Below are 11,669 nucleotides of genomic sequence, written 5' to 3' on the forward strand. Positions count from 1 at the left end.
GCATTTATTGAAATGATCAAATGATTTTTATCCTTTTTTTCTTAATGTGGTGTATTATGTTGATTGTTTGACAGATGTTGAACCATCCTTGCATCCCTGGAATAAATCCCACTTGATCAAGGTGTATGATCCCTTATGCATTGTTGAATTCAGTTTGCTACATTTTGTTGAGGATTTTTGAATTTATGTTCTTCATTTTTTGGGTTTTTTAATTTTTATTATTTATTTATTTATTTATTTGGCAGGCCAACACTTTAGTTTAGTTCAGCATCAGCCACAAAAACAAACTCTACCAAGGGCAACGGAAGTCTCTACAGCAAGGTGAAGGGTTCAGCTGCCAGGTGGTGAACATCAGGGGTGCATGGCAACACTGCGGGGGAGCAAGTTAGGAAGCAGCGGGGCTGGTGGTGGTGGCCGGTGGGCAGGTGCTTCACTTCTGGGCAGGCACAAAGTCATCGATGGCCTGGCCCTGCTCCAGCTGCCGCTCCACCTTGATGAGCAGCTTCACACTGTCCACCACCATCTGCGACATCGAAGATCCCGCCCGCAGCAGCTGTGCCCACACAGCCTGTGCCTTGTTTCTGAAGCCACAGCTGCTGGAGCACCTCTGGGAATTTCTCATGCTTGCCCAGGTGGAGCAGTTTGATGTGCACGCCTGCCTGCAGCCCTGGGCCCGGACTGAATGGGCTGGTGAGGATGTAGCCCAGGTGAGGGTTCCACGCGAACTGGTAGCTCTTAGACTTGAAGAAGGCTTCAGTCTGGGTGAGGCCATTGCAGAAGCGAGGGAACACCTTCATGTTGCCTCCCTTCTGCATGGAGGTGACCCACAGGTGGTCTTCCTGGTTGATCCACACCAGGAAGGTCTTATTGTCATTGTGCCAGATGCCGAGGCCAGCTGCAGGGGCGACACGCGCTTGTGGAAGAGGAAGCGGTCCTCGCTGAGCTGCTGCCGCACTCCTGCCGTGCTCTTGAGCGCGTAGTACCTGCCCGCCAGGTGCCAGGTCGTGGTGGGAGCTCTGTCAAGCCTAGACTTGAAGCCGCTGGGCGTGCTCTTGGTGCGCAGCTCCTCGTACAGCTCGGGGGGGTCAGTGCCTTGGCCACGTGGTCGTTGTGGCCGCTGAGGTCGCAGAACAGCATGTTGTGGCTGTTGGAGAAGGGCATGGTGGCCACGGACGGTGGGCGGCAGGCGGGGGCCGGGGTACTCGGTCCATCTTCAGCTCCAGGCGCCGCACAGGCCAACAGCCTGAATCTATGTTGTTGTTGTTGTTGTTCTTCTCCTCCCCCTTCTCCTCCCCCTTCTCCTTCTTCTTCCTCTTCCTCTTTTTCCCCTCCTTCTTCTTCTTCTTCAAGATTTTATTTATTTATTTGAGAGAGAGCACACCAGTGAGCACAGGGGGAGGGACAGAGGGAGGGACAGAGGGAGAGGAAGAGAAGCTGACTCCACACTGAGTGGGGGAGTAGAGGTGGCTAGACCTTAGGAGCCTGAGGTCATGGACCTGATGGGAAATCAAAAGTTCTCTGTTAACTGAGCCACCCAGGCACCCCCCGCCCCGCCATCTATGTTCTTGAGGCATATTGGTCCTTGTTTGTCCTCCTTCCTTCCTTCCTTCCTTCCTTCCTTCCTTCCCTTTTCTCCTTCTTCTTCTCCTCCTTCTTCTTTTTCTGTGTGTCCTTGTCTGGTTTTGGTTTCAGGGTAATGCTGGCCTTGTAAAATGAGTTTGGGAGCATTCCTTTCTCTTTGTTTTTTCTGGAAGAATTTGAGGAGGATAGGTATTGAATCTTCTTTGAATGTTTAGTAGGATTCACCAGTGAAGTCATCTAGTTCTGGACTTCTGTTCGTTGGGTGTGTTTTGATTACTGATTCAAACTTCTTACTAGCAAGCAGTCTATTCAGATTTTTTATTTCTTCATGATTCAGTCTTGGAAGATTATACACTTCTAGGAATTTATCTGTTTCTTCTAGGTTGTCCCATTTGTTGGCATGTAACTGTCATAATAGTCTCTTATGATCCTTTGTATTTCTTTTGTATCAGTTTAACTTCTCTTTCATTTCTAATTTTATTTATTTGAACCCTCTCTTTTTTTCCTTAGTGAGTCTAGCTAAAGGTTTGTTGATTTTGTTAATCTTTTCAAAGAACCAGCTCTCACTTTCCTCAGTCTTTTCTATTGTCTTTTTAGTATCCATTTATTTCCCCTCTGATCTGCATTGCTTCCTTCCTTCTACTAATTGTGGGCTTTATTTGTTCTTTTTCTGTTCCTTTAGCTGTAGTGTTAGATTGTTTATTTGAAATTTTTCTTGTTTCTTGAGGTAGGCCTATATCACCGTGAACCTTCTTACTGCATGCCATAGATTTTGGGATGTTGTATTTCCATTTTCGTCTGTCTCAAGGTTGTTTGTGATTTCTTCATTGACCCATTGGTTGTTCGGTAGCATATTTTTAAATCTCTACCTATTTGTGATTTTTCCAGTTTTCTTTTTGTAACTGATTTCTAGTTTCATACCATGGTGGTCAGAAAAAAATGCTTGATATGATTTTAATCTTAAATTTATTGAGTCTTGTTTTGTGTCCTAACATATGATCTATCCTGGAGATTGTTCCATGTGTCCTTGAGGAGAATGTATATTCTGTTGCTTTTGGATGGAATGTTCTGTATATGTCTGTTAGGTCCATATGGTCTAATGTGTCACTGAAGTTGATGTTTCCTTATTAATTTTTGTCTGGATGATCTGTCCATTGATGTAAGTGAAGTCAGTAAATTAAATTAAAGTCAGTGAAGTAGATTAAAGTGGTATTATTATACTGCTGTCAACTTCTCCCCTTAGGTCTGTTAGTATTTGCTTTATATATTTAGGTGTTCTGTGTTGGATGCATAAATACTTACAAATGTTGTATCTTCTTGCTGGTCTGTGTGTGTCCTTACATCTGAAGTGACTCTCTAGCAGGCAGCACATGGATGGGTCTTGTTTTTTTAATCCATGCAGCTGCTGTCTATGATTTGGATTAGAGACTTTAGTCTAGTTGTTTCAGATTTGTAGATCCCAGGACTGCAATCCCCCTTGGACACCAGAGCCAGGCGCTCAAAGCCAGCTTTGGCAGGGCCACCGTGGAGTGATGTGTGGGGACAAGGCGCTTGCCCATCTAGCTTTGACAAGTGGTGCACGGAGGTGGCGCGCTGGCCTGGCTGGCTGAGGTGGGGCCCAGGGAACAGCATGTGGGGCGGGGGTGCCCACCAGTGCTAGCAGATTAGAGGGAGAGAGCAAAATGGCATCTGCCAGAGCCAGGGTAGAGGGAGAATATTAAAAATGGCGCCCAACCAGCTTCTCTGTCTGATAGAATCCCAACCGGCTCCTGCCCTTCTGGCAGATGCTTTCAGATGAGTGAATGTATCTCCTTCACTTATGGTCTAGGTGCTTTTCTTTTCTTTTCTTTCCTTTTTTAAGATTTTACTTATTGGAAAGAGAGAGACATAGCAAGAGAGGGAACACAAGCAGGGGGAGTGGGAGAGGGAGAAGCAGGGTCCCCACTGAGCAGGGAGCCCGATGTGGGACTCGATCCCAGGACCCTGGGATCATGACCTGAGCCGACGGCAGACGCTTAACGGCTGAGCAACCCAGGCGCCCCTCTAGGTGCTTTTCAAACTGCAGCTTCCATGCTGGATCCCAGGGCAAGTGATTCTGCCCCCGAGCCCTTTAAAAACAATCCCTGTTCCCTGCAGCCCTATGGTTTTCCTGGATGTAGGCCTGGTTGGTTTTCAAAACCAGATGTTTGTCTCTGTGATGCAGGTGCCCAGGGTTGGGATACCTGACATGAGGCACAAAGCCCTGCTCCTCAGGGAGAAGTTCCGTATTTGTGAGATCCCTCTTGACTCCAGGTTGCCGCGCTGGGGTAGGATTTTCGGTGAGACCGTGTCTCTGCCTCTTCTACCAGTCTGCTGTTGCCCTTTTATCTTTTGTTATGGAAGAGCTTTTTCAGGTCTTTTTTAGAGGGGAATTTTTCCATATGTAGCTGTAGATTTGTTCTGTCCATGGAGGAGGTGAATTCAGCATCTTAACTCCACCAACATCTCGAACTGCCTTCCTGCTAATTCATTCTTTTGCTAGTATGCTAATGCCTGTATTTGGGAGGTAGTAATCAAGGCAGTGGCAATAATTTTCATAAAGTCTTTTTTTTTTTTTTTTTTTTTGACATCAATGTCAGTCAATGTTTGACCATGCACATATTTGGGCTGAGAAAATATCTTTTTATGGTGATTTCCAAATTAGAGAAATCAGGGCACCTGGGTGGCTCAGTTGGTTAAGCATCTGCCTTCAGCTCAGGTCATGATCCCCGGGTCCTGGGACTGAGTCCCACGCCGGGCACGTCGGGTTTCCTGATCAGCAGAGAGCCTGCCTCTCCCTCTTCCTCTGTCTGCCACTCCTCCTGCTTGTGCTCAATCTCTTTCTCTGTCAAATGAATAAATAAAATCTTTTAAAAAAAATGAATTACAGAAATCAATCTGTTTGTGACCACATTTTAAAAAATGACACAGACAGAAAAGGATAAAACAGATATGAGTGCACTGTATGCCGTGAGGGTGAGAATTGTAGCATGGATGTGTCTACTGGATTAAGAGGTAAAATGCATTTCTTACTATGAAAAGTGTTTTAAAGACAAGTTTGAAATTCAAACTTTCAATCAATGAAGTGTTTGAGTTGGGGAAAATACGATCTCTAAATGATGAGTAAGCCATTGAAATCTCTCTGAGGTTCAAATCATAGTGCGTTTAGTTGAGAAGCATTCTGTAAACTTGTATACTGATTCAAATCCAGCTTCGACCACTTCCTAACAGTGTGACCTTGGACCTTTGTTTCCTTACACATGATATGGGCATAGTGGTATCCACTTCACAAAGTTGTTTTGGGAATTAAAAATGAGTTAATTATGTAAACTGCTTAGGAGAGTGTCTGGCACATAGTAAGGGCCATATGCGTTATTAGTGATTACTGTTTTTATTGTCATAGCTGTTCTGTGATGAGCACCGTGGGAGACGAAACACAGACAGTCTTATTTAACCCAAGACCAAGTATGAGTTTCAGTGCATGCAATACTTTGTAATTATCTAGAGTCTGATTAGCTGGCTTTTAAGCAGAAGCACCCAATGTCTTAAACAAACAAACAAACCCCAACAACAACCACCTTCCTAGCGGCTTCTACATAAGATCATAGGGAATCAGTGGAGGCCAGCATTTTATCTGGATAGGGAGATTTTTTTTAAAAAAGTGTTTTTCACTTTTAAAATATGAATGCCCATAAGCAGAGTGTATACTCTATTTACCCCAGTCCTTATCACTTCTTATTGTCTTAGTTTAGCCACTTGACAATTTATATGACCTGGCTGACCCCTGGATGCATTTGAGTTTTTAAATTTTTGCTGAAGATTGAAGTGACTGTAACTTTCTCATTCTGTATATTGTTGTGCAACTTCAGACCTTTAAACTGAATTAAAACATGTATTCCTCAACGGGGCTTCCCCCCATCCTCCATGTCTCCTGGCATTTTGCCTGGATGCAGACAGAGCAGTGGCTCTGGTAGAAGTATCTTATCCACCTACCTTGTGGAAGTTGCTCCGAAATGGCAAAAAGCTTCAATGAAGTGCATATTTTGCCAGGCACAAAGTCACATACATGTATCTAGGGACAACACCAGAGTTGTGTTCTGAGTTCCAGAACTCTTAAGATGGCAGGTAGAGGAGATGTGGGAATGTTCCATGTTTATACTGCAGCCCAGAGTACAATCAAATATGTCTAACTTGGTGTGTTATGGGTCTCGGCTCATTTTTAACTAGGTATTTTTTTTTTTAAGATTTTATTTATTTATTAGAGAGAGAGAGAGAGCATGAGCAGAGGGAGAAGCAGGCTTCCCGCGGAGCAGGGAGAGCAGGGAGAGCAGGTAGCCCGACGTGGGGCTCCATCCCAGGACCCTGGGATCATGACCTGAGCCAAAGGCAGATGCTTAACCGACTGAGCCACCCAGGCGCCCCTCATTTTTAACTAGGTATTAAATTTATATGGCACCGTTCTCTAAAAAGCAATGTTACACATATTGGATCTAAAGCATCACCACACCACTCCTTTAGAGTGGATAAGTGGGTGGCATATAATCTGGAGAAGATATAGCCACCAAATGGCTGCTTATACTAAAAATATCTAAGGTTATATAGATGTAAAAGCCATGGTTTTCATCTCTTCCATGCTAAGAGCACAGAGATTTGACTTTTCTGGTTAATCTGATAGGTTCAGGTAGCCCAGAGCCATACAATTTGGCCATCCCTATTGATAACATTTGCCATTTCACTTAGGGCTATATAAAGACTCTCAATGTCTACAGTTCCCTCAGTGGCCATTAAAGTCACTGAGGAGAAAAAAAGATCTTCAGAAAATACAGTGTGAATAATGGCAGCAAGAGAAGAAATTCCTAGTTATAGCCCACTCATATATTTTTGAAATGTAGGTCAGATCTAGAGGAAGTGAAAGAAACTTCCTGTTGAATTTTCATTTATAGCATATGTCTGGAAATCTCTAAATGTAATTTCTTGGTGTAAAATAAACTGCAGAAATCTGGGATGTGTCAGTCTGCTTTATGTTTATTGAAGCCATTCTATTTGAAGCTGAAATGTTGTAAAATTATATAGTGGAGTGAATAGCTACAATTAGTTTAACAGACATGACTGTATTCCTCAATTGAAAAGCTGTCAAGACCTCAAAAATCAGATACAAAAAAGATCTAGGAATCCCATAAAATCCTGTCTCCTAGGAAGGATAACATTTCCCTTTGGTTACTATACATCTCTTTGCATATTTTACTACTTAGGCCCCCTTTTTTTGTTAAAAAAAAAAAGAAAGAAAGAAAAGAAAAAGGAAAAGCATGTCCCAAAGAGAAACGTTCACAAATAATGTTTTTAAAAGTTTTGAACTGATTGGGACAACTTGGATGTTTTGATGACTCCAACCAAGCTCTCAAAATAAAGAGTTTGGGAAGAACTGTAAAGATGTCATCACTAGGGGCGCCTGGGTGGCTCAGTTGGTTAAGCGACTGCCTTCGGCTCAGGTCATGATCCTGGAGTCCCTGGATCGAGTCCCGCATCGGGCTCCCTGCTCGGCAGGGAGCCTGCTTCTCCCTATGACCCTCACCCCTCTCATGTGCTCTCTCTCTCTCTCTCTCATTCTCTCTGTCTCAAATAAATAAATAAAATCTTTAAAAAAAAAAAAAAAAAAAAAAAAAAAAAAGATGTCATCACTGTGGTGTGACAGACATCCCCATTTACCTTATCTACAGTCTACCTTGATTTTGGATTTTTCTAAATTGAGATGAGAACTCTGTTAGCTGTTAAAGTAATGGCACTCGATAAATGCTACTTGGTGATGATAAATATTACGTGATGTCACTTGTAACAGACACTGTTGACTGCCTTTGTAATAACACCAGGAGCTCTGATTTTGTGGTTGTGTCCACCCCTCTTCACGTGAAGGGGTTTCATATGCTATGTGATGGTCACCCTATTTTCCCTCCAGAGGTAAATGATGATTTCGCTGAGCCAATCATGATAATCCCATTTCCCTTGTCAGTGACTGCTTTAAGGATGGGCTTCTGACCTAATAAGACATGTGCAGAGCTTGGGACATTTCCTGGAGAAGGTGTCTTCTCTTCTTTTGGAGGCTGTTGGATCTCTATAGGATGCCTGGGAGCATGGTAGCCATGTTGTGACCCTGGCACAAAGCCAACACGTTGAGAGCAGAGAGACGGAGTGAATCTGGGTCCTCCGTAGTACCATTAAACTGTCAAACCCTGAAGAAACCTACACTGAAACTTTAAAAATGTGGGATAATTAATTTTTTTTAATGTAGAGACCAAATTCAGTTAGGACTTACTGTTACTTGCTTTCCGAGACACCCTGACTAATACTGCAGCAAAGAAAAGATCTCTATAATGCTATTGGGAGTAGAGCCTTTTGCTTCATAGACTGAGCTAAGACTTGGCTTCTGGGGGACTGGAAAGGCAGCATACTATTGAGCAAAGAGCAATGCACTTAAGGTCAGAATAACTGGCTCTAAATCATCCCCTTTACTTTTTTTAAAGGTTTTTATTTATTTGTCAGTGAGAGGGAAAGAGAGAGAGAGAGAGCACAAGCAGGGGGAGCGGCAGGCAGAGGGAGAAGCAGGCTCCCTGCTGAGCAAGGAGTCCGATGGGGAACTCAATTCCAGGACACCGGGATCATGACCTGAACTGAAGGCAAACGTTCAACCGATTGAGCCACCCAGGCGTCCCAGATCACACCCCTTATTTATTATTTGTGTGATCCCAGGCAGGTAATTTAATCTCCTTCAGCCTCAGATTAACAATGTTAACTCATGGGCTGGTTGTGAAGGTTGAATTAAGTAATACGTGTGAAAGTCCACCAGATGGAGTCTCCTTGAGGGCAAAGATTGTGTTGTGCTATCTTTGTATCCCTATCACACACTGGTTAGCATATAGTAGCAAACACACATATATCATCTACTCTGGCTAGTGTTTTTCATGTATTAAGTTACGTATTCACTTATTTAATTGTCACAATCACTGTATTATTACTCCCCTTTACAGATGAAGAAAAAGGCTCAGATAGATTAGGTCATTTGTCCAAGGTCGTCCAGATAGGAAGTAAGAGAGCCGGGATTTGAACCCAGACAGCCTTCAGAGTCTAGGGTCTCAACTACAGCATATTCTGCAGAGTAGGGGCTCACGATTTATCAAATGGATGAACGGTACCCGGTAAATATTTATTGTACAAATGGGACGCAGTAACTGAATAACGATTTCACTTTCTTAAGAAAGAATGTGTTGTATCTCGATTTTTCTCTCTTTAAAAAAATTTTCTTCCAAATTTAATGGGCTTCTGTGACCATGGGTTAATTAGGGGGGCATTTTTCCATTGTAACAAGAGTAACCTACAAGGCAGCCACCAGCAGGATCAGACCTGAATCCAAGGACTATTATCTCTTTTTTTTTTTTTAATATTTTATTTATTTATTTGACAGAGAGATAGCACAAGTAGGCAGAGAGGCAGGCGGAGGGAGAGGGAGAAGCAGGCTCCCCGCCGAGCCAGGAGCCTGATGTGGGGCTTGATCCCAGGACCCCGGGATCATGACCTGAGCCGAAGGCAGATGCTTAACCGACTGAGCCACCCAGGCGCCCCGGACTATTCTCTCTTCAGTCTGGAGAGTCTCTGAAATGAAGACTCTGCCTAGGTTCTTTATCTCCTCCTCTCCCAAATGGCTTCTGAGAGCATGTGCTGAAATTCTTCTGACTAGTAGAACATCCTGGTCGCACCCCCATGACTAGTGGTAGCTAAAAATTGATTATTGTAGGTCAGTACATCTCATTGCTCTGCCATTTCCCTTTACCCTGTGGCACTGCCATGCCTCTGTCCCCATCCTCAGCCCCTCTACTGCTCTGCTCAGCACACTACCACCCCCACTCACCCCCCATCAAAATCTGTGGTCTGCAAGCAGTCCTGAAGGGAAGAATTTTAACAATGGAGTCAAACACATAAATGATCAAAATAAGAAATTCCACACCGCAATACAGAATTGACTCATAGCTTAATGAATGTGTTCTTTCTCTGCGGACAATTAATAGAAGGATATTTCTCAAATCCGAGTGATCAGGCTGACAGGCCAGTGGGAAAGACTTGGTCTGGGAAGGAAGAGTGACAAATGACATTTTAGAAGAAGGATATCTGGGGCGCCTGGGTGGCTCAGTCATTAAGCATCTGCCTTCGGCTCAGGTCATGATCCTGGGGTCCTGGGATCAAGCCCCGCATCGGGCTCCCTGCTCTGTGGGAGGCCTGCTTCTTCCTCTCCCTCTCCCCCTGCTTGTGTTCCCTCTCTCACTGTGTCTCTCTCTGTCAAATAAATAAATAAAATTAAAAAAAAAAAAAAGAAGGAGGGTATCTATTCCCCTTGCCAGGCCATACATGTAGTTTTCTCAATGGTCCTATCACTTCTGAAGTATGGGGCCTTCATTCTTCCCTCTCCATGCTTTCTTTCCCTTTCTCCACACCTCACTTTTTCCCATCTTCCTAGAGAAGCCACAGTTTCCATTATTTGTCTATAGTCGACTATAGGACCAAAAACACCAGCTCTAGACCGGTCTTTGTGGAAATACTGCTTTTAAATCACTCCGAATCCCATCACCCATACACCCTATAAATACAAACAGAACAAGAAGTTTAGCAATTTTATAGGAAAAAAGGACCTAATAAACATTAAACTATAAACTAGCACTGCCCAAAGGAATACAGTGCGAGCTACCTATGTAATTTAAAATTCTCTGGCAACCACATTAAAAAAGTAAAAAAAGTCAAGTGGAATTAATTTTAATCATATATTTTATTGAACCCAATATATTAAAAATAGAAACATTTCAACATGAAACCCCATAAAATAATTAATGGGATATGTATTTTTTCATACTAAGCCTTTGACTCCTCTTCTACACTCATGACACATCTCAGTTCAGACTAGCCATATTTCTCGTACTATTGATAGCTACACGTGGCTAGCGCTACCATATTGACAGTGCAGCTCTCTACTATTCATATCTTCGCACATATTCTAATTTTTCTGAACAGTCACATATATTTTGCATGCATTTTGAACCAGTGTATTCAAACTCTCTTGCGTTCTTTTCCCCTGAATTACTGTATATATAAATAAATGTCACATGCACTTAGATGTTGCATGCATTATGTATACTTAAAAAGAAAATATACATTTATCTCTTTGATTGCTGTGGTCTATATAAATGACCAATCATTCATAAAGTCAATCTAATGATCTTCTGTTGTGTCTACTGATTGAGCATTCGCCTATTGGGCATCTGGGCAATTTATCACTCTTCTCTGTTCCAAGTATTACTGCCACGAATGCCTTTTTTGAGAACGGAATTCATTTTTCCTCTTTCTATCTCCCCCCCTTCCTTCTTTCCTAGTCTCTTGTCCCTTTCGGGATTATAGAGAGTGAGGTTGAGAAACCTCCCTTCCTCGGTTGGTCCAGGATCAACCAACTTTCCACTCTCCAAGTGCCGTGTGAGGGCATCTGTGTCTTCTGTGATAAAAGAAAGTCAGTGACCAACTCTGGGCCCAGGGCAGTTAATTCACGCATGTGTGTAGAGAAGGAACAAGGGATGGTGGGGGGGGGAGGACCTTGAAAGGTGTTGAACAAACAGCTTCTTTCATAAAGGTTTTGCAGGAGAAAAGAAGAGCCCTTCATTTTGAAGTGTAATGAGAGGACAGAAAAGCAAAATAGAAAACACAGGCATGAATATGGATACAGCTCTCCACACGGCCCCGCTGACTAGAAAATGACAAGGAAAAGACTATCAGGGCTTCTATTACAAAGGTGATGGGCTGGATGTAATTAGGGATTAATCTGAAATTTCTAGTACGTACCCAGTGTCTTGGAGCTTGACAAGCTGCCATCTGTCCAAGATCCCCAGGAGGAGCAGTGTGGCTGGCTTAATCGGGGAGGGGGTGTCGGGGGTGGGGGGGCTGCCCATAGCAAGCCACTTATCAGGGTGCTAATGAACAGGGAGGCCTTCTAAGGGGGGACCTGGAGTGGTGGTGTCACTTTCCCTTTGTTGTGTGCACAT

The 11,669-nt window shown here is 43.4% G+C and overlaps 1 pseudogene; it reads right to left on the reverse strand.

Annotated features, from left to right (window-relative positions):
* Positions 1-430: 430 nt before the first annotated feature.
* LOC116637312 lies at positions 431-1,211 on the reverse strand (annotated as a pseudogene).
* Positions 1,212-11,669: the final 10,458 nt, after the last annotated feature.

Source organism: Phoca vitulina, unplaced genomic scaffold, assembly GCF_004348235.1.
Source record: "Phoca vitulina isolate PV1807 unplaced genomic scaffold, GSC_HSeal_1.0 scaffold14, whole genome shotgun sequence".
Classification (NCBI taxonomy): Eukaryota; Metazoa; Chordata; class Mammalia; order Carnivora; family Phocidae; genus Phoca; species Phoca vitulina.